Source organism: Lissotriton vulgaris, chromosome 1_1 (assembly GCF_964263255.1).
Source record: "Lissotriton vulgaris chromosome 1_1, aLisVul1.2, whole genome shotgun sequence".
NCBI classification, from domain to species: Eukaryota; Metazoa; Chordata; class Amphibia; order Caudata; family Salamandridae; genus Lissotriton; species Lissotriton vulgaris.
In genome coordinates this window covers 1969298148-1969319710 of record NC_141685.1, presented here as the reverse complement: position 1 = coordinate 1969319710, position 21563 = coordinate 1969298148, and positions in this window count along the sequence as shown.

The window sequence follows — 21563 nt, the reverse complement described above, 5'->3', positions numbered from 1 at the left end:
ACCATATATTGTAACCAGTGACAAATCTAATCGGATTCCTAGTTCTAATTGGTTTAGGTCTAGTCTGCAGGGTTTCCGTTCTTTTCAGTTTGAGAGCTCTATTTTTAGCCCTACTAATTACATCCTGTTTGTATCCTCTGGACAAAAATCTATTTTCTATGTCGTCGGCACATATTGCATATTCTGTGTCCTCACTGCAGTTGCGGCGAGCCCTGTAGAATTCACCGTAGGGAATGGAGTTAATTTGTGATTTCGGATATGCACTATTACCGTGTAAAACAGCATTACATGAGGTTTCCTTTCTATATAATTTGCTACAAAGTTTACCATTCTGTACATAGAGCTTCAAATCCAGGAAGCTTATTTCGAAACAACTGTAGTTAATGGTAAAGGTCATATTGTATGCATTATTATTCATGTAAGCAAAAAACTCCAAAAGTTGCGTTACACTTCCTGCCTCTATATGGGGTGGATGGAGACGATGCACATCTGGGGCCCGGGCGTAGCCGCATGGCATGAATACATCAATTATTATGGAAGATATATTGATGACTTGCTTTTCATTTGGACAGGTAGTGTAACGCAACTTTTGGAGATTTTTGCTTACATGAATAATAATGCATACAATATGTACGTATAGGACTATTTGCCTTATTTGTCAAAGTCACTTTACGTACTCCTTGGCGATTCTATTGCTTTGGTAAAACGCTATTATGCACTATTAGGGACCATCTTTTTATCGTTGCCGTTTTTACCACAATTAATACACATGCAGGACACTGGTTATTTATTATATAGCTCTTGTTTGGGGCTATCGTTGAAACGGAGATTATCTTCTTCTTACTTCCAGGACAGGAGTGATTAACCTAATCTCATTGTATGGATCCAGACACAATCCTTCGTTATTGAGGATAAAGGACTGGGCCTTTGGATTTTACTTATATTTGACGACTAGGAGATTACTTTCTATCGAGTGAGTGCTTGATTGACACCTTATATACTATGTCTACTCGTTTGGTGTTCGTGATGTATGTGCAACTATATCACCATGGGGCTATCTATGACGGTTCTTGGCCTGGATGGTCATGACTCTCTCGTGATTCTTTTCGAGCCACTTTTTCACCTGTCACTTGGGATTCATTAGTGTTTTTGGTGATAATTATGGTCGTCTGTCTTTTCTCTGCTCACGTCCGTTATGGACCCCTTTTTCTTAACCTCATTCTAATAGCTATTTGATTAAACGACTTATAACTCGATTTTCTCTTGATATTCGGTGTCTGGTTTCTCTTTTTCCTTTTTGTCTCCATTTTTGATCAGAAAGTTATAATGCAACCTGGAATACTTATAGGATGATAATATGTAACATTGTTGCAGATCTGGTTACTATCTACCTATGTCTAGGATATAATTTATGTACTAGATGTTTAATGTTTTTTAGCTTTTTGATCTGTGAAACAACATTTTGTATTGAAACCGTAATCACTCTGAAGCCACTTTGTATTAACAAGGATTGTGTCTTACATGCTGTTTATATGGTTTGACTCAAGTGGAACATTAATATGATTATATATATTATAATATTTACAGCCCTGATGAAGTCTAGTGGTCTTCACGACCAAGACGAAACACGTGTTGGCAGTGGCAGTGGCTATATAATTCTTTTATGGGGAAGAATGAACTCAATGGAAAATGAAAATAAATGAAGATGAGATGAAGACACTCTGAACTCTTGGATGTGATATTTGTTTCTTAATACTTATGAACTCTTAGCTCAGGATACATTGTATGTTTTATAAAGTTACATTTGTGATATTTGTCACATTGTTTGATCCTGCTTGGGTGACCAGGATCTTATCCTTGGAGCTAATCGGATATTGCAGTGTATTAATAATTTTTCCTCCCAGCACAATTTATCCTCATTCACCTGTTCGTTTGTATTAATACGGCAGCACATGATCCTCCAGTGTCAGGCACAGACCCCACACACATCTCTGTATTCATAAGCACCAGCTGGCGCTGCATTCTTCCTCCACTGATCTGGCCCCCAAGTCGTGCTTCATGCAATTCAGGGCCCCGTTATGGCCAAGCGCCACAGGCATTAATCTTGCAAGCATCACGCTCAACAGGGTCTCCACGGGCCCCAGGTCACAATGAACAGCTCCAGCAGGGCCCCGGCCTTTGCAGCCCACAATCATGAAAGTGCACCCAACTACAGGCACAGGTAGCCACAGGATGCAGCACAATTGCACACAATGGTCTGGAGCCTCAGCTTAAGCCATGCAGTCAGCCATCTTGGTTGGCCACGCCCCCATGCTTGGCCAATCTTGAGCAGAATATCCATGCCCTAGAGGCAGATCTCAATTTAACAAACATTAGCAGTACATTGTAAGCCAAGATATTAGATGCTAATTGGGAACATAATGATGAAGCAGATGGAAAAATGCACATGGAAATATCAGACAGCTCATAGATATTAAGAGTGAGATAGGGATGATAAATCCATAGCTGCCATGACTCATAAGCATGGACATCCTTGAATATTACCTAGAGTCACACACCATTGGCCTCCAGCTCATTCGACTCAATGATCATCCTGAGCAGGTTGGTCGACTACTATACAACTATAAATTCCTCTAACAACAGTTACATGCAGAGACTGCTCACACAAACTTCGGAGATGTGGTGCTTGCCTGGCTCACAAACGAGCACCCGAGAACCTGGCGCACCCCAGCACCAGAGTAAGCATATAGCACAAAATGTAGTAATATAAGGGAAATCAACAGTAAAAACAGCCCACCTGGTCATAAAACCAGCCTACAACCACAAAAATAATTGTCCGACTCATTGATCTTAGGCCAGCCCATTAAGGAACTGCATGATTGCCCTAACGACCAGCCTTACAATGCCTACCACCATCGTAGAGATCAGGAATACAATCTGCAGCATGCCGAGCTGCAGGGCCTCAAGTGGTGATGGGATGTCAATATTTTTAGCAACACTACCCAGCCTAACACTGGGTTTATGGGTATGACAGCATGGATATAAATTAAAAATAACTCTAGGAGCCCAGTTTACTTTCGGCACTTTGCACTCCTTGAATGTATCATTGACCTTTAGGCGAGACAGGGGATTTGCTGAAGGGAAAAGAATGGGCTAAGGGTTCAACCAGGTGATATCATCGAGACTCAAAGTCTAAGGGCCATATTATCAAGACATTATTGCCGCTTTTATTGGCAGGAAACTGCCGCTAAAGCGACGATAATGGGCTTGATACTATGCCTTGTAAATTCCCATAGAAGCCCAGGTTCTGGTGTTAACCTGGGCTTCTATGGGAATTCACAAGGGCATATTACCAAGCCCATTATCGCCGCTTTAACAGCAGTTTCCTGCCGATAAAAGCAGCAATAATGTATTGCCCTTTCTTGATAATATGGCCCTTAATCCGCAAAATGTCACTTAGGCTTCATGGGACATTTTGGTGAAGCAACATCTATGCCTTCAGTGTGAGTGAGCACATACATGGAGTACAGCTCTGTGATATTCAGCACTACTCCTTGCAAAGTAATAAACCTAATATTTTAAATGTTCAATAGGTTCTGGTGATTGGCCCCCAGAGTATATCTTCTGTTCTGTAGAAAAAGAAGCCTGCTGTCTTCAATAAACGTTCTTTCTTTCATCATATGCAACAAGGTAAGCCAAGGGTTAAGAAATGGTAAGGAGTTAGAGTGGTGACTGAAACTTCACAAGAGCTCTAGCTGTATCGTTATGCATTAATAGCCACGTCCTCATAAACTATATTCAATTTTTTAACTTGTGAGCAATTGTGCTTTCTTTGACGTTTACTTATATATGAGGGGCAAATCTTTGTTGAAACATAATCATGTGAGTCCTAATATGTTTATATTTATAACATAAACAATTATTCCACAATGTCCTGATTGAATTTAATATTGAAATTCATATACTGAATATTCATTAAAATTCAATTAAATTACTCATTAAACTTACTCAGTTATTATTTCAATGTTCATAACTTCATTCTTTCAATTGAAAAGTTTCCTTCATTTCAGAATGACATATTTACAATATATAAAATGATAGTGTTTCATACCCTAGAGTGGAATGGCACCAACAAAGCTCAAAACCCCATTCCCATTGTACCAAACAGAAGATAAAAATGCTGTTAATGCACACTGTTAGTCCAATATTCTTCTTATATTACTTTTCATACATACACACACACGCGCCCACACAAACATTCACATTTTATATACACACACAGTTGTAACATTATTTAAAAAGCTGAGTAAATAGAATTCGGTGGTATTATGAAAAAGGAAATACATTACAAATAAAGGACACATAATAGGCTTTGATAAATGCATTGCTCACTGTGCTTACACCACATTCAGTGGCAGCTGGTGACATTTGAAAGTGGTGAGCCTAAATGTTTGATATGACTTTTTATGTAGACAGCAATGCGAGCAAGCTTCAGGGACACATTTGGGGTCAAGTCTGGGTCCTCCACCAGAGACAAAATTGAAAAAAGATAGGCAAGTGGGGCATTCTAAAGCAAATTAATATAGTGATAAAGCAAGGCTTATAAAGCAGTGGGAACGTACAGTCTTGAAATATTAAACACATTAAAAACTTCCCTAATTCTAACTGCATTACTATGTTGAACAGTTACTGTAATGTGCAAATTGTACAAAACAACAACTTCAGCCTTTTAAAGTGTGTGCTGGCCCAGTGTTTTGCACTACATGTGGTATCAACTTTTGAAGAAAATGCTCTAACCAGGCTATGGAAAAAAAACCACAGCTGCTGACTGCAATCGGTCATATAGAAATATGTGAAGACAGGTCTTTAAGTGGGATGAAAAATGTGGAGGCTCTCTAAAAGAGAACATTTCAAATACATTTCTGTGATTCTTACTGTGTGCTATGTGACTGGAATTTTTGTTTCTCTCTGAGATGTAATTGCTTCCAGATATATAACACAACAACTGACCTACACTGAAAACCTGTCAGTATTATTGGCTTTATGAATGGTTGTTAGTTGTTTAAGATAAACGAGTAACAACAAGGATTTGTTATAAATAATTAACCTTGAAAGTGTATCAATTCCGAAATTTCAATAGGTCTGAAGCCGGTGGAAGGGGTTTTGGCCTTCAAGTATGTACACATTATGTTACGTTTGTATGTAATTTATCTCGGCACATCTGGTCCATCTGCACATCTTTAACCACCCATCTTCCTCCACAACACCCTCTTTTCACTCTTTCCCGAATGCACTTCCTCGCATCTCCATCGCTTCACCAATTCCAAACATACACTGCCATCACTCATATTTAAGCACCGAGCTTCCTTTTGCTTTTGCGCTGTAAGTATTTTGTCATCTGTGCACCCCCTTTACATACATCCCCACAGAATTGCAATTGCAACTGGAATATATGACCATTGCTCTGTGTGCTCTGCAGAGAGGCAAACCCACTGTCAGGCAGTTTGCATTGGCTATTATGCTAGAGCTCTCAATCAAAGCTCATTATAAACACCTAGCACAGCTCATGTATGAACATAAAAAATACTGAAAAACACCATGATTAAATACGAAACTCTTGAGGAAGGCAAGATTAAGTAAAACGTGAAATAAGAGAGGAACTAAATAGCTGACAAGCATTGCCATCACATTTTTAACACTCATTGTTTGTAAATCAATCCAGGGCTAGTGTTAATGTCATACAGTAGATAACTGTCTAGTGTCAGTACATATTTTTCGCTTTGCACTTGATTAGGATATTTGGATCAACTTTACAAGGGAACAAGAACCCTGGCCTGTTCCTCCTTTGATCAATTTCGCAAGGGAATAAATACAGCAGCTCCCCTTCTAATGGGGACAGCCACATGCAGCAAGGCCTAGGGTGCCACACTGGGGCAGGTTTGCATGACGAGGGGTCTCAGCACAATATACATAAGATTAGCATTCTAACACTTACCATTACTGAGAACAAGCTACCAAAACACGCATGCTTGCATCCACCCCTACATGTGAGGAATAGCATCTATGCCTGTGAATGATGGACAGCTTCTCACACTCAGGGACTGATACTCCAACACCTGAAACCATGACGCTTTAAGCATCACTGACCTATAGTGGATACTGCCATAGACTACAATGGCAATGAAGGGCTTTAGAAAGGTAAACCCTGCATCATGCATCACAGTTCAGAAAGATGATTTACTCCCTGGCTTCCTTCTCCTGCTTCAGAGCGAGGTGGGGCACGCAGCCTGGGGCAGACAGCCCAGACTTAAATACATCAATTTGTTTAGAGATATGATCGTATCTCTAAATTAATCGATCTACTTCATATTTGTACAAGCATGTGTAGGAATTTCAGGGGGCACAGCACCAGGGCCTTAAAGGAGAAACCGCCCCTGACAACATTATCCTTTCTGTATCGCTAATCGATCCTCTCACAGTACTGTGCAGTAGTGCAGAGTGAAAAAATACTGTGACTTTTCACTAGTTACAAATGTATGGCTTGCTAAAATATATAATTTCAAGCATATTGTTTTAAATTTTTGCCACCAAGCAAAGACTGCTGTATTTCTGTAACTGTTTAAACCCAAGTAAAAAATGCCTCAAATCATTTTTTGATTTGTGTTGATGATCAACACATTTTGTGATGCAACTCATTAGTGCACAGCTTTCATCAGAAAATCGGAGACAGATCACAATTAGTGTGAAATGTGTGCTTCTCTGTGTGTCTCTTTGTACCTCAGGTTCTGAATGCCAGATGTATGACCTTTTCATTTTGTGAGTATCTAATTGTGGTTTGTTTTTGCTACTTGCAATTAGACTCACAAAATGAAGTGTACTAAATTGTCTCAGACTCATTATCGATTCCCAAAGGAATAGCAATTGACCTGACTCATCAATATTCATGAGGCACGTCGCAATTGGTGACCCATCTGGAATGGACAGTAACACAGGGACGGTGGCCTGCTGGGGACAGCAGACCATCATGTCTGTGTTTGCTTTTAAATAAAGCAACTTTTGTTTTTTTTAAACAAAGCCAGTTGTCCTTAAAGGAAAATGGAATGCTTTACTACAAAAAAAAAATCAAATGATTCTGTTTCATTTTTTAATGGTCGGCATCGCTCCGTGGGACCATTTCCACTACCATTCACAAAGGGGAAGGGTACCCTGGGGACCCCTTCCATTTGCGCCTGGCTTACCACCAACTGCGATTGTTTTGTGACCGAATTCCGGTAGCAAAACAATCGTACATCCCCTTGCGGCTTGGTATTAGGAAGGGACGCCCTTGGCATGCCCCTTCCTAATAGCGAATCACATCCTCTAGGTTGCCGACTTGATTTGAAAAAGAATTGGGTTTGTACATAGAAAAATGCATTTTACCGGTCGTAAATAGCCTGATGGGACGTTTGCGACCAGTAAAATGCATTGTACATCTGACCTCAAATGTATTAAAGAGTTACTACTTTGTGCAATAAACACATAGACATCAAAAATCATAGCATGACTCTGTTAAACAATAGTTTGTATAAGCAGACCATCCAATTTGAATACAGCAAAAAAAAATTGTGTTGAAAGTGTGCCTTACCTGTTCTGAGCTTCAAGAAATACCATCATCATGACCTAATAACAAAGAATAAGTCATGGGGACTTTACCGGGAACATTTTATAAATTACTTTGGTTAATGATCATTCTCAAATATTTTACACTGTTCTTAAGCTCATTAAAAAGGCAGTGTTTATGGCCGTTTATGGAAGGATAAAAGGGCCCTACAGCCATGAGGGGCCGCTCAAAACACCCACAGATTGATTCCCCTGTCCTAGGAGCAGAGCCCCCTTCTCCCATCCCACAGCATTAGAAGGCCTGCGAGACCAACCTTCACCTGTACATTTTCTTGGTTGGCCCACTGACTCTTATCCCTACCTCACTGTGGAGGTCAACTCACCCACATTCTGCATTGGCTCGTCACCATCCTTGTGCTGCCAATCCTACACTACCTCTTACCAGTGGTCATCTGAAGAAACAGCTTTTTTCAGTGATCCTGTGCTGATGAATGCTCCACCCATGGGGCCGCCTCAAGTAGGAAGTGATCAGGGAATGTGGGCCAGATGATTTTTTATTGGACCTGATGTTCTGTAAGTTGAGTATCTCAAGAAAATATATTGCGCTGTTCTGGCACTGCCTTAATTTTTATGTTCAATCAAGTATTTTGTAATTATTTCACTCATAGTTCTTTAGGCTCTATGTCTTTGAAACTTCATATATGGCTCTCCAAGAATCTCAGTTTACACCTCACAACTCTCAAAAATGATTTTTGTAAACCATTGAAGAGAGTTTTTTTTGACAGAAAAGATATGGTAAAAATTAGGTGGCTCGAAAAACCTCTCCTTCTTTTAAAGAAACTTGGGAAAAAAGTGGCTGGAATTAAGTTATAGACTAAAGACGCAAAAAAAGGTTCTTTTTGTATAGAGGTTAAGATAAAGTATTCTTGTTAATTTGTGAATATTCAATGCATTTCAAATTGTAATTTTTTAAGACTACCTTTAGGTTTCTAGTGCTCCTCTCATATATATATTGTATCGTTTTAGTGTGAGTTGCATGATTAATAAAATTCATATATTTTTTTTTTAAAGAAACTTTTCAAAGGTATTTTATGGAATTTGCCTCCCAACAACTAGCTTACATAGATAGTTGGTACCGTCTACTGTTGTCAAAATATTGTCTGGCATAAATATTGTGTCCTTATTATTGTTTCCACAAACATTGCACTATTACGATTACTAATAGAAATCAATATCCTTTTTGTCAATGATGTTTTAGACTGTATATTTGTATCAGTTATGCTTCAGTATAATATATTCTTACTTATACCTACAAAGATGTGCGTCTGACAGGACCTTTTGGACCAGTTTACATATTCTTTTAGAGACAATGACATGTTGTTAATTCTATTACCACCCATTCTTCCATCCATCACTATTTGTAAAAACATTTTTCTTCGGGGTTCTAACTCAATCATTAAACCCATACAAAATCACACATTGTTAAAACTATGATGAGAACCTTTCACTTAAACAGTTAAGAAAGGGACTGTCCGTCCTCTGCATCTCTTTTAAATAGAAGCAGATAGCAGATTTTAACAACATATTTTGTCGTGTCCACTGGTCACAGCAAAAAATAGAGGATTCTGAAAGTGTTTTACTAATTCAGAAAACAAAAACAAAAGCTGTACACATCAAAGTAAAAAGGACAATCTCCCTACGTGGACCTTCTTCTCTAAAGCATTAATTAAATGACAACATGTCCTATGCTAACTGTGAATTGGCAAAACTTCATACATCATGAATGACAACTACAATCAGGCAAAGTCTTATAGATTAAACTGTTCTTTCAGACATTAACATCCATAAACACCTCTTATTATGAAGCCAATTCCTCAAACAATAAACCAGAGATCTTCAAACTGTGGGACTTGCCCCCCTGGGGGTCTGTGGCTGTATTCCCAGGAAGGACACAAATGTCTCAGCATGTACTTGAAAATGAAGATGGCTTGGAAGCGCGGACTTGTTTATTTGTCCCGTTTCCAGGCGCTCTTCATTTATAATCAGCTATTGAAGTGCATACAACTTTGATAGAGAGTGCTCCAATCCCCTAGAGAGGTGTTCATTCAGTGTGGGGGTGGCGGTCAAAGAAGTTGCTGTGTATTACGAAATAGTCTGTTATTATATTGATGCTTTTTTCACCTTGGGCATCTACTTTTAAAATAATACACAATTAAATAATACATAAATCCCAGTTTAACTAAATCGGCAGGAACTGTACTGTTTTACATTGTAAAAGCTCAATTGGTTAAGTGGATAACAGCAGGTAGGGGGTTGGCACCGTGGTAAACAATGATTTCTGAAGGGCTATCAGATCCTAATGTGTGACAGAAAGCACTGTGAATATGAAAGTAATTATTTTACGATTGTATCAGAGTTTTAGATAAAACAACAGCTTTCAAAATATATATATGTTAGTGATACCTTATTAGACTGAGCCTAGTGCAATAACTGTATTTTACTTATTTATTAATTTTAAAGGTTTTCTATAGCGCTGGCTAGACCCAGGGGCATCAGAGCGCTTTACAAGAATGTGAGAAGGTACAATATTAAAAAACATTTAAGCAAAACAGGATTCAATATAACAAAGAAAACAGATAAAATATGAAGGCTAATTACAGAACACTATATTAAGCTAGCGTGGGTAGTGAGAACTTAGGTTAGGGAGTGTGGGTGTGGGGTGAGAGAGAAGAGAAAAAGGTAGGCGAAGAAGAGAAAATGGAGGGGAAGATGGGAGTAGGAGTTGGGGGAGTAGCAGGAGTAGTAAATCAGTGGGAGGTCATGCGTAGGGCTAGGAGTCATAAGTAGATATAGAGGGCGGGCGGAGGGTACGAGGGAAACAGCGTAATAGAGGGGGGATTGGTAGGAGAAGGTGGAGGGGAAAGAATTGGAGGGCAGTAGAGGGGGACATGACGTTGTTGCAGCGCCTGAGATCAGTGTCAGAGGTAGGAATTAAGGACCCCAGTATTTGTTGAGGAGGAACAATTTGAGTTCTTTTTTTAAGTTGAAGTAGGAGGGGTTACAGCGTAGGTCTTTAGGCAGGGAGTTCCAGATGGAGGGAGCGTTACAGGAGAAGGAGCAAACTTGAGTGCCTTTCTTATTAAATAGGGGGGATAAGAGTGAGAGTGTTCGTGTTTCTCGTCAGTCGTGCGCAGCCTGCTTTGTGGAGTTTATCTGAGAGGTAACTTGGGGTGTTTTGGTGAAGGGCTTTGTGCGTAATACATGCGATCTTATAGGTGGATCTGCCTTCGATGGGTAACCATTTGAGGGTTTTCAGGGTGAGGGAAATGTGATCAAGACGTTTGTAGTCGGAGATAAGTCAAGCTGCTAGGTTGAGCACTGATTTGAGTGGAACGAGGTGGACTATAAGGGTTCCAGTGAGGATGGTGTTGCCATAGTTGGTTCTCGACAGGACCAGCGATTGGACAACACTTATAAAGTCATCAGCTGGAATGAAGGGCTTAATTTTTTTTTTGATGATGGAGAGTGAAGCATGCTCCTTTGGCTGCGGTTTTTATGTGTGGGGTGAGGGTAAGGTTATTGTCAATGGTGATGCCTAGAGACTTAACTGAATTAGAAGTGGTTCCCAGTCAGCTCTGAGGGAAGCCGGGATTACCGACGGACAGCTTCTCTTATTGCTTTCAAAAATTTCCCCAACGCAATTGTGATATCCAAAAAGAAAGCAAAAAGCGCCGCCACTGTCGAGAGTCACGAAGGGGTCCAGAAACCTTACCTGACTTTGCCGCCACCGCCGAGAGTCACGAAGGGGTCCAGAAACCTTACCTGACTTTGCCGCCACCGCCGAGAGTCACGAAGGAGACCAGAAACCTTACTTGACTTTGCCGCCACCGCCAAGAGTCACAAAGACACCGGACTCCGCGCCGCCGCTCCGGGGGACTACAACTCCCGGCAGGCCTCGCGGCGGCGCGTTCAGAGTGACGGGAACCGCGCCAGAGAGCGCCAACGACGAGGATAAAGCCGGCAGAACCCCGGCAGAGCGGGGGGAAGAAAGCAAAAAGCGCCGCCACTGCCGAGAGTCACGAAGGGGTCCAGAAACCTTACCTGACTTTGCCGCCACCGCCGAGAGTCACGAAGGGGTCCAGAAACCTTACCTGACTTTGCCGCCACCGCCGAGAGTCACGAAGGGGACCAGAAACCTTACTTGACTTTGCCGCCACCGCCAAGAGTCACAAAGACACCGGACTCCGCGCCGCCGCTCCGGGGGACTACAACTCCCGGCAGGCCTCGCGGCGGCGCGTTCATAGTGACGGGAACCGCGCCAGAGAGCGCCAACGACGAGGATAAAGCCGGCAGAACCCCCGCGTCGCGGGACGCGAGCGGGACGCCCGGGGCGAAGCCCGGGCAAAGGGCGGGCCCTCTACGGCCCTCATCGGCAGGAGGAGGCCAGGCTAGGCCACCCCTCTAATACCACTTCTTTGTGCACCAGTGAAGAACCTGCATGATTGTCTACAGCAAGTAGTGGTATTCCAGACGTTGGTTGACCGCCTCCTGAGCCCCAGCTATCCAGACGGGGGTCGGTAAGCAGGCTATATAGCTCCTATCGAATCGCCCAGGAGCTCGGGATAAGGAGGGGGCCCACGTGGAAACGTAAATTACAGACAATCACACTGACGAATCTGGAAAGGAGTTAGCTGGATATCTGCACAAGTTTTGAAGTAAGACTTTTTGTTTTAAATTTGGAAGCGATATTTTGTTAATTTATCGAGCTGTGGGTATAAGACTTTCACACACCTTTGCATAATTATGCGTAAAAGAAATCATCACACGGCATCCGAAACACCAAAGAACACCATGGAAAACTACCTTGTTCAAGTGGTTAGTAAAATTAACAGCGAACGCAGACAATCGTTGGGTCTGTCCCAATCACCTATCCTTCCTGCCATGAGCCCACCCACCTCCTCGCAAATCAACGAATCTTTGTTATTAGACTCCAACAACGATCCCCATACACCAGTTTCCCCAGTAACTGTTAACATTGATGTAAGCACAGTGAATGTGGGGGACACTGAACAACACGTGGTTAATGACTCAGATGCACAGGTTGTCATTGAGGTTGAAGGAAATAATGACAAAGAAGACGTGGAGGATGATCCACCAGCTAAACAGACCTCAAGGGCAGTTAGAGCCTGTCGCAGATTGCAAAGCAAACGCGGGGGGCACGTTCTGGAAAAAATAAGGCCACACCACCACCAAAGGCAAAAAATACCTGCCAGAATAACGAGGAAAATAATCCGAGGGACATATTGGATGAGGATTTAATGTCTAAAATTGCGGAGCTGTTAGAAATAAAAATACAGACAATTATTAAGCCACTTATTAGTAAGATTGACAAACTTTCTGCAGAGATAAAGAAACTTGGAAGCACACAAAATGTCTTAACAGATGTAATAGGCAATGTCTTAAGTAATGTTAACAAAGGCCGCGATCCCCCAGAGAAAGATAATGAACCCAGGGTCACACCAGATGGTACCCCTCCAGGAGCAATTCCTGCAGAATGCCCACAAACTTCTGGCCAAAACACTAACATCTTGCCATCAGAAGCCCCAACTGTCCAATTAATTGATCCAACACATGCTGCAGCGCCCTCTAGTTTTGAAGAAAATCAAACACAATTTGTAGTTGAAGCAGCACCGCTAGTGCTAGTGTTAGCCAACACACCAATCCTATCACCGGACCAAACTGAGTCAGCCTCATCATTAAAAAGTAAGGCACTATACTGGCTCTCAAATAATATGCGGATAGCACAGGGGGGTGAACAGCGGCTGGCTGATGAAATTATAACAGCAAGGAGGGTTGGTTGGATAGGAAATAAGCAAAAAAAATGGAAGGGCGACTGTGTGATATTAAACTTTTCGACTCCAGCTGCTCTTCCGGACATTTTATCAAATATCCTTCCACCACAAAAAAGAAGTAGCTCTATAATCCCTCTTACATTAGAATTTTTCTATAATGAATCACAAAAGGCCAATAATCAAAAACCCCCGGAAGCCAGTTTGGCCAATAAGAGACCATGGTTGGGGAGGGGGACCATCAGCTTTTGACACGAATTACGCTCCCCAAAATAGGGCAGGTCCATGGCTACCAAATCAACACAATACTCTTCAAAACACTACCCTAGGGCAAAACTGGAATCAAATGGGCAGACGAGGACCTGGCATATTAACCAATAACTGTGGGCCCACAGGAAATGTTAAATATAATGGAGGATGGCCAGGCATGCAGCAGAATGTACTGTATCCTAATACCCCAGCACCTATAGGCAATGCTGACTTTAATGGAGGATGGCTGGGGTCTTACCAGAACCCACCCTTTCCTATTATCCCTGCACCTAGATGGAATGCCCCTATAAATGGTTGGGGCTTCGGGGCCCCATCCCACAACTGGTGAGTTAGCACCTCAAACAGGTTTGAAGCCTTAGCTGGCTTAGCTGACTGCGACTGACTTGAGGGAAGGGCACTGACAACGCCATGTAGCCCAAACCACATATATCCCAGGTTGCATCTCGAAGTCGAACCAAAGCAGATTGCACCTATTAAAATCTTGCAACAGCCATCTCATCCTGTTGAAACAATGGCACAACAACTGCATTTAGAGACATCCAGGGTAATCGCACCATGTCAGGCAATAGAAACACAAGGGGTCTTAGGAAGTATAAAAATCATCTGCTGGAATATAGCGGGTCTGAAAAAAAATCTTTCAGATCCGTCTTGGCACAATTATCTGGAAAGTGGGGATCTAATCATGTTCCAGGAGACATGGGGGCTTGAAAACTACTTTAAGGTTGACTATAGATCTTTTTTCATACCCGCAGTAAACACAAATGGGGGGAGACCCTCTGGCGGATTAACAATCTGGGTGAAAATCACAGGAGGCCTGTCCTTTAAGCAAATTGATACAAACAATCCCGACATTTTATTACTCGAGCTAAAAAACTCCAAGGGTTGTAGCACCTATGTGATCAATATTTACAACAGACCACATCGATCATGTAAAGAATCAACAGTTGTAACCCATCTGAGTAATCTTGTGGCGGGATTTGATCAAAATGCACAAATGATCATAGGCAGTGATTTTAACAGAGGTTTTGAACCCATAATAGGTCTAGAAGACATCCATAAGGATGAGGACAGTGCCAACAATATTCCCTTAGTAGATACAAATTACAAAGCACCTTGCTCAGTGAGTGCCCTACAATTACTGAATTTGACATTAGAATTAGGCTTACGTGCATGTAATGGGCGGCTGCCATCAGATTGTCCCAGTAGACCGACGTTTACTAGAGGGGCACACTCCAGCCACTTAGATTATTTACTAGTCTCCCTGAATTTGTGGCCTATGATCATCGACCTAATAGTGGATGATCGCACGGAAAGCGACCATTATCCTCTGATCCTATCTGTCCAAACCCAGATCTTTAAAACCCTTGACAAAAGTGCTAACAGCACAATGTCCTTGCCACAGGATCCCCTAGTGGCAAATAATCGCAGATCCCTGAAATGGCCAGTAGTATTAGACAACTCCAAAATCATTAGTCAAATCTATAATGTATTTGTGAGTCATATGTCTTCTCTCTTAGGTAACAGTACTGTCATCCAAAATCCTAGTTTGATAGAATCCCATGAATATTTAATTAACCAACCTGGCGGGATCCTGACCAGGGCAATAAAAAGACCACACAATGCCCAAAAGAGCAAACAAACCGGGATCACCTGGTATAACCAGGATTGCCGGAAAGCCAAGACAGATCTAATTATAGCAGTCAGGGGGGGTTCAATGGATATTGTGAGAACCAAGAGAGTTCAGTATAAAAGAATCCTATTAAAGGCCAAGAAAGAGTGGGACGAAAGGGTTTGGTCCGATTTACAGGACGCATGTAAGTGTAAAGACCAGATCACTTTTTGAAGCCTCATTGCCAGAGGCACCAGGGGGGTGACAGAATGTAAAGACAAATTTCTAGAGGAAAAAACATGGGTCGAGCATTTTACAATGTTATACTCTTGTACAAGTTCAGGTGAGAGTGGAGGTTGGGATAGTTTGCAGGCCCCCTTGGCAGCGTATGATGCACCCCATGGTTTTTCCCTAACAGAAACTATGTCAGCAATTAAGGCAGTTAAGACAGGGAAAGCACCAGGCCCTGACAGAATACCAGGTGATCTTTGGAAACATGAAAACTACATTTGGGCTCCTTATATCAATTTATTATCTAATGAAATTGCTCAAGGAGCTCCTATTCCGGAAACCTGGAAGGGGGCAGAGATTGTGGCTCTGTTCAAGAAGGGTGCTAGGTCAAATCCCTCGCATTACCGACCTATCAGCCTTATTGACGTGCTATAAAAACTTTTTGCACGACAGGTTCTTGGTAGACTCACCTCTTGGATTGAAGAGCACTCTATTTACACAAAATATCAGGCAGGTTTTAGATGTAAGATAAGCACTGTAGACCAGGTTTTTAGATTTTTATGCTTAGTCTGGAAATATACCATTATAAGGAGTTCCCATATATACGTGGCCTTTGTTGATTTGAAGGCAGCTTTTGATATGGTTCCTAGGGCAGCCCTATGGAAGACATTAAACAAAATGGGCGTCCCTGGAAATATCCTTCAAATTTTAACCAGACTTCATGAGAATAATTACGCACGTGTTAGATGGGGACCGAATGGAGAAGTCACTGAGAAAACAAAAATAGAAAAAGGGGTAAGGCAAGGGTGCGTAATGGCACCTACCTTATTCTCTTTATACGTCAATGACATCCCTGATACTCTTTTGGGCTGCGAGCATGACTCTCCCAAATTGAGCGGGCAAGCCGTTCCGGCATTACTATTCGCAGACGATACAATTTTAATCTCTCAGACACCTAGGGGGCTTCAAAATCTTTTAAACACATTTACTTCGTATTGCCATGACAAGGAATTAAAAATCAATTCCTCAAAAACAAAAGTTATGACAATCAATCCCCATAAAGGTTTCAATAAGGTTTTTAAGATAAACAATGAACCTATTGAAGAAGTTCCCAATTTTAAATACCTGGGTATTATTTTAGACAGTGATGTCACATGGAAAACACAATTGGAGAATTCAAAACTAAGGCTAACCCAAAACCAGGTACCAATCTTAAAGATGCACAAGAATAGCCATTTCAAAGCTGTTTCACCAGCTATTGAACTATTCAAATATAAAGTACAATCTTCTTCACTTTACGGTGCGGACCTTTGGGCCTATGCTTTAAAGGATACCTTCCGAGTGAGGGAAAATTCCTTTATTAGGCAACTTCTAGGGATACCTGGGTCAACACCACTGACACCCGTATTATGGGACCTTAATTTTAGGCGTACTGATGATTATGCTGCTCTTCGCCCGCTACTCTATTGGGTTCGCTTATCGTCCACTGAAGAGCTGGCTGATTATAGAGAAGCATTGCAAGAGATATTGGCTATAAAACATACCACGCGCTTGCCATGGCTAGAGTACGTCAAAAAATGGTTCGAAAAATTAGGGCTAAGTGATTTCTGGTTTGACCCTGATTCCCTTACAAATAGTTCAAAAAACATCTTGAAGCAAAGGTACTGGGACTACATTAGAGACTCTGTGCTTGCAAATCCCAGAACAGGAACTCTAACTTCGAAATTTTTTTAAATTAAAATGAACATGCAATTAGAGCCCCTCATGGATGAAATTCACCCTCCACTGGCTGAAAGCCTATATTTAAAGTTCCGGTATAGCATTTTGCTATTAAAAGATAGAACAACTAGCTGGAACTGTAATAACGGGTTGACCGGGGCCGCTGGCTCTAACATATGCGAGTTCTGTGAAATGGGGATGAAAGAAGATGAGTCCCATGTTCTATTTATATGCCCAGCATACCTTAAAGCAAGGAAAAAATGGCTTAAGCCAATCTGTAACAGGTTAGGCCTTAGACAAATTAAGGTTGGTCTTAGAATATTCAAAGGAGATACCGCACAACCAATTGTGTTTAGCCTAAGTCGTTTTCTCCTATGTGTAGCCTTGATTAGGAGGAAGAAAAATCAGAAAACCTAAATGTAATGGGCTACTTAACCATGTCATTGACTGTTTATTAGTTATAGTGCTGCCTGTTTTACTGTTATGATGTATACCACTTTTTAAACACAAACAGATATCTAATTTATTATTTTACTATCGTGTATAATTATTCAGTGTTCTCAATAGAAGAGGGACCGACCAGGATCTAGCCAACCCCAGTTTTGATGATTCTTTGCGTACTTTGCACAAATAAGATGTGATGAAATTTTTACCCACTGCTGCTATTCTGTTATGTATTATAATGATGTGTTATGATTTTAATGTATTGTATCTTATAAGGTTTTTTAAACCAAATAAAGATTGAAATGAATTAGAAGTGGTGAGCTAGCAGTTAAGTGCATTAAGGTCAGAGATCCATTCTTGTGTGGGAAGTGGGTTGTTTATAGGCGTGAAGAGAATGATTTCAGTATTTTTAGGGTTGAGTTTAAGATGATTAAGGTGAACCATAATTGGATCTTGGTCAGGGTGTCATTTAGGTGATGGATATTGGAGTGGGATTTAATCTTATAATAAAGTTGAGTGTTGTCGGCATAAAGGTGGTCATTTATTCCTGCTTGTTGGAGAATGAGGGTGAGAGGTTCCATGATGAGGTTGAAGAGAGCAGGCAAGAGAATGGATCCCTCGGTGATACAGAGAGAGATTGGAGTGGGGTTGGAGAGGCAGTTATCAATTTTGATTCGTTGGGTTCTGTGTTGGAGAAAGGAGGTGAACCAGTTGAGGACAAGGCCATTAAAGCCAAAGTGGACTTTGAGAGTGTTTAGTGAGGCAGAGTGGGAAACAGTATCAAAGGCAGCAGATAGGTTAAGGAGAATGAGAAGGCATGATTCACCTTTGTCGAGTGAATGATGAATATCGTCCACTATATTGAGTATGGCAGATTTTGTGCTGCAATCTTTTCTAAAGCCATATTGGAGTGAGTCAAAGAGGTCAAAAGTGTTGATGTTATTATCAAGTTGGAATAGGGCACATTTTTCAAGGGCTTTGGAGAGAAGAGGGAGGTTAGAGATGGGTCACAGGTTATTTGGATCGTTGGGATCTGCATTAGGATTTTTGGGAATGGGTGTGATTTGACCCAGCTGGCGGGAGGCAGGAACACACCCTTTGGCCAGGGAGGAGTTAATGATGGTGATCCAGAAAGGGGCAATTATATGTTTTAGGTCTTAGACAAGGTTATGGGGCAGAGGGTCTTTGGTGTGGGAGGATGGTTTTAGCTTAGTGATGATGTTGTAGACTTCGTGTTCGGTGGCAGGGTGAAAATTATGCCAGTAGGCATTGTTTTTTATCTGCTGAGGGAGAGAACGGTTAGGTTTAAGTGGGAGGGAACCAGACGAGAGATGTGCGGGGACAGGTGGAGGATTTGAGGGGGAAGGAAATTCGGGAGAAATGTCATATGAAAGTGGTGTTTTAGGAGAAAGCGGATTTAAGATTAAGGATTGGTCTATTTTGGTGATTTTATCAGAGAAGAACTTTGCAATTTCTTCACATTTCTCAATAGAGGCCATCAACTTTTGGGGCGTTGATGATGTCTGATTTTTGACGATGTTGAAAAGTTCTCTCGGTCTATTTTAGGCCCTATCTAGCTGAGTGCGGAAGAAGGTGGACTTTTCATTGAGGATGTGTTTTTTGTAGATGGACCTTTCAGATCAGAGGAGGGCTAGATGGGAGGAGGATGGTTGTTGCCTCCAAGTTCTTTCAGAAAGTCTAAGGGAGCGTCTTTCATTGTTGAGTTCAGGGTTGAACCAGGATTTGGAAGGTATGTTTCTTTGAGTTTTAAGTTTGGGGGGTGGGCATTTGGTTTAGGACCTTGGTAACTGATTTATCATAGTGTTTGGTGAGGGTGTTGGCATTTTGGGAAAGTGGAGTTAGTAGGAGTTGGGTTTTGTTTTTCTTTTCAAGTGTGCCGGGTGGGATAAGATGAAGGTTTCTGGTCAGTTTCTTGTGTTTGATACTTTTGGCATGGATGGGGGGCTGGGGAGGCAGTAGTATTGATCTTGAGGAGGATGAGATGATGGTCAGACCAGTCGATGGGGATGATGCTGGAAAGGGAGGCCAAATCATCATTGGTGATGATGGCATCAAGAGTGGCCTCTTTGGAGTGAGTAGGAGAGTTACAGATTTGTTTAAGGTCACTGGTCTCCAAAAGATTCAAGAGGAGATTAGTTGCAGGGTCTTTGATGTCATTCCAGTGGAGGTTGAAGTCACCAAGAAAGAGATTTTTAGAGTTGGAAAGTGAGGATTGGGTGAGGAGGTTGGAAAGTTCCTCTGTGAAGGGAAGGGATACGCCGGGAGGATGGTAGATATTATGTAGGCAAATTGGAGGGGTGCCCTGAATTATAAGTACTGCACTGAAGTATTCAAAGGTGATGGGGTCCGTGTTTTTAACAAGTAAAAATTTACTTTTTTTTTTTAAAGATGATAGCTAGACCACCTCTAATTCTATCTAGTCTATCTTTTCTGAGTATGTAGTAACCGGGAAGGGGGAAGAGTAGGTCAAGGATGTATGTAGAGTTGTTGTTGAGCCAAGTTTCCATAAGGAAGGCAATGTCAATATCATCACTGAGGAAGGATTTAGCTATTTCTGTTGCATGTCGGACAGCTGAGCGGCAGGTAACTAGCATGCAACCGAGGGGTTTCAGGTTGTTTATGGGGGGATGGCAGGATTGGATGGCAGAGAGTTGTGGTGGGGGTCTGGGGCAGATAGGGGAGGAAGGGATTCTGCTCGTCCCCAGTATCAGAGGGATAGTGGAGTTGATAGGGCATGGTTGGATAGCAGTAAGTTGTGATGGGGTCTAGGGTAGGTGGAGGAGGAAGGGATTCTGCTCGTCCCCAGGATCACAGGAATGGTAGGGAGGGGGGTGGGAGGGCCTATTGGATAGTTAGGGATGTAAGAGTTACAGGGGTCGGGGAGGTCAGAGGGGGAGAGGTGGTACATGGCATGGAGGGCCTATGGGAACAGATGCAGCGGGGATGTCCCCCCCCCCTTACTAGGACGAACTCTTGAGCTTGGCTGGTAACACCATTTCATTAACTCTCAAAAGGAATACATTGTTGTCACCTTGAGGCATCAAGTTACGTCATCAATTAAAGTCTGTACTGGTTTGAGGCATCCTTTACATTTGATAATTAACCAAATGCACGCATCAACATTTCTTTCAGGCAGTTGGCATCATGGTGCTAATGCCTGTTTCCTATTTTGCTCTGTGTCTCCCTTGGCTACACAGTGCAGGGCTGTAAGTATCTATGGTGCTGCAGGTGCGGTGGCACCAGGGGCTCAGGAGTGTGAAGGGCTAACTAAACCAAAAATATAGCTGTTCTACTAGCCTCCCTTCCTTTGAGGTCCAGTGCACACTTGCTGTGCCAGCGCTGCTTTGGGCCTCAGAGTAGTGCCCCAAGGAAGGGATACATTGAATCATTGAATCAGAGGGGACACCTTAGTTTGGGCCTCATAAATATGGCAGGTATGGGATTCAGGCAAGATGGCGTTCCATGTCTTTAACAAAGGGCAGAAGAGACAGTACACTTCACAAGGCAGTAGCTGTCATTAGTGAACCAGGTGCAGTGGCACTGGGTACTAGGAGTGTGAGGGGCCTCCTGCACCACAATTATGAATGTCTTAGTTTAGAAAAGTGACTTACCTAATTTAAGATTGCAATTATGGTCGGGGAAGAGGTGAAAGTGGCTGATAAGACTGCCTAAAACTATGCAGCACGGTTGACTAAATTATACAGCAAGAAATGTAAAATTATGCAGCATACAGAGGTACATTGTGCGATAGTATTACTTCATTATCTTGAAATTGTACTAGTAACACTGTCAGGGCAAATATTCCACCTCATTAGTACCTG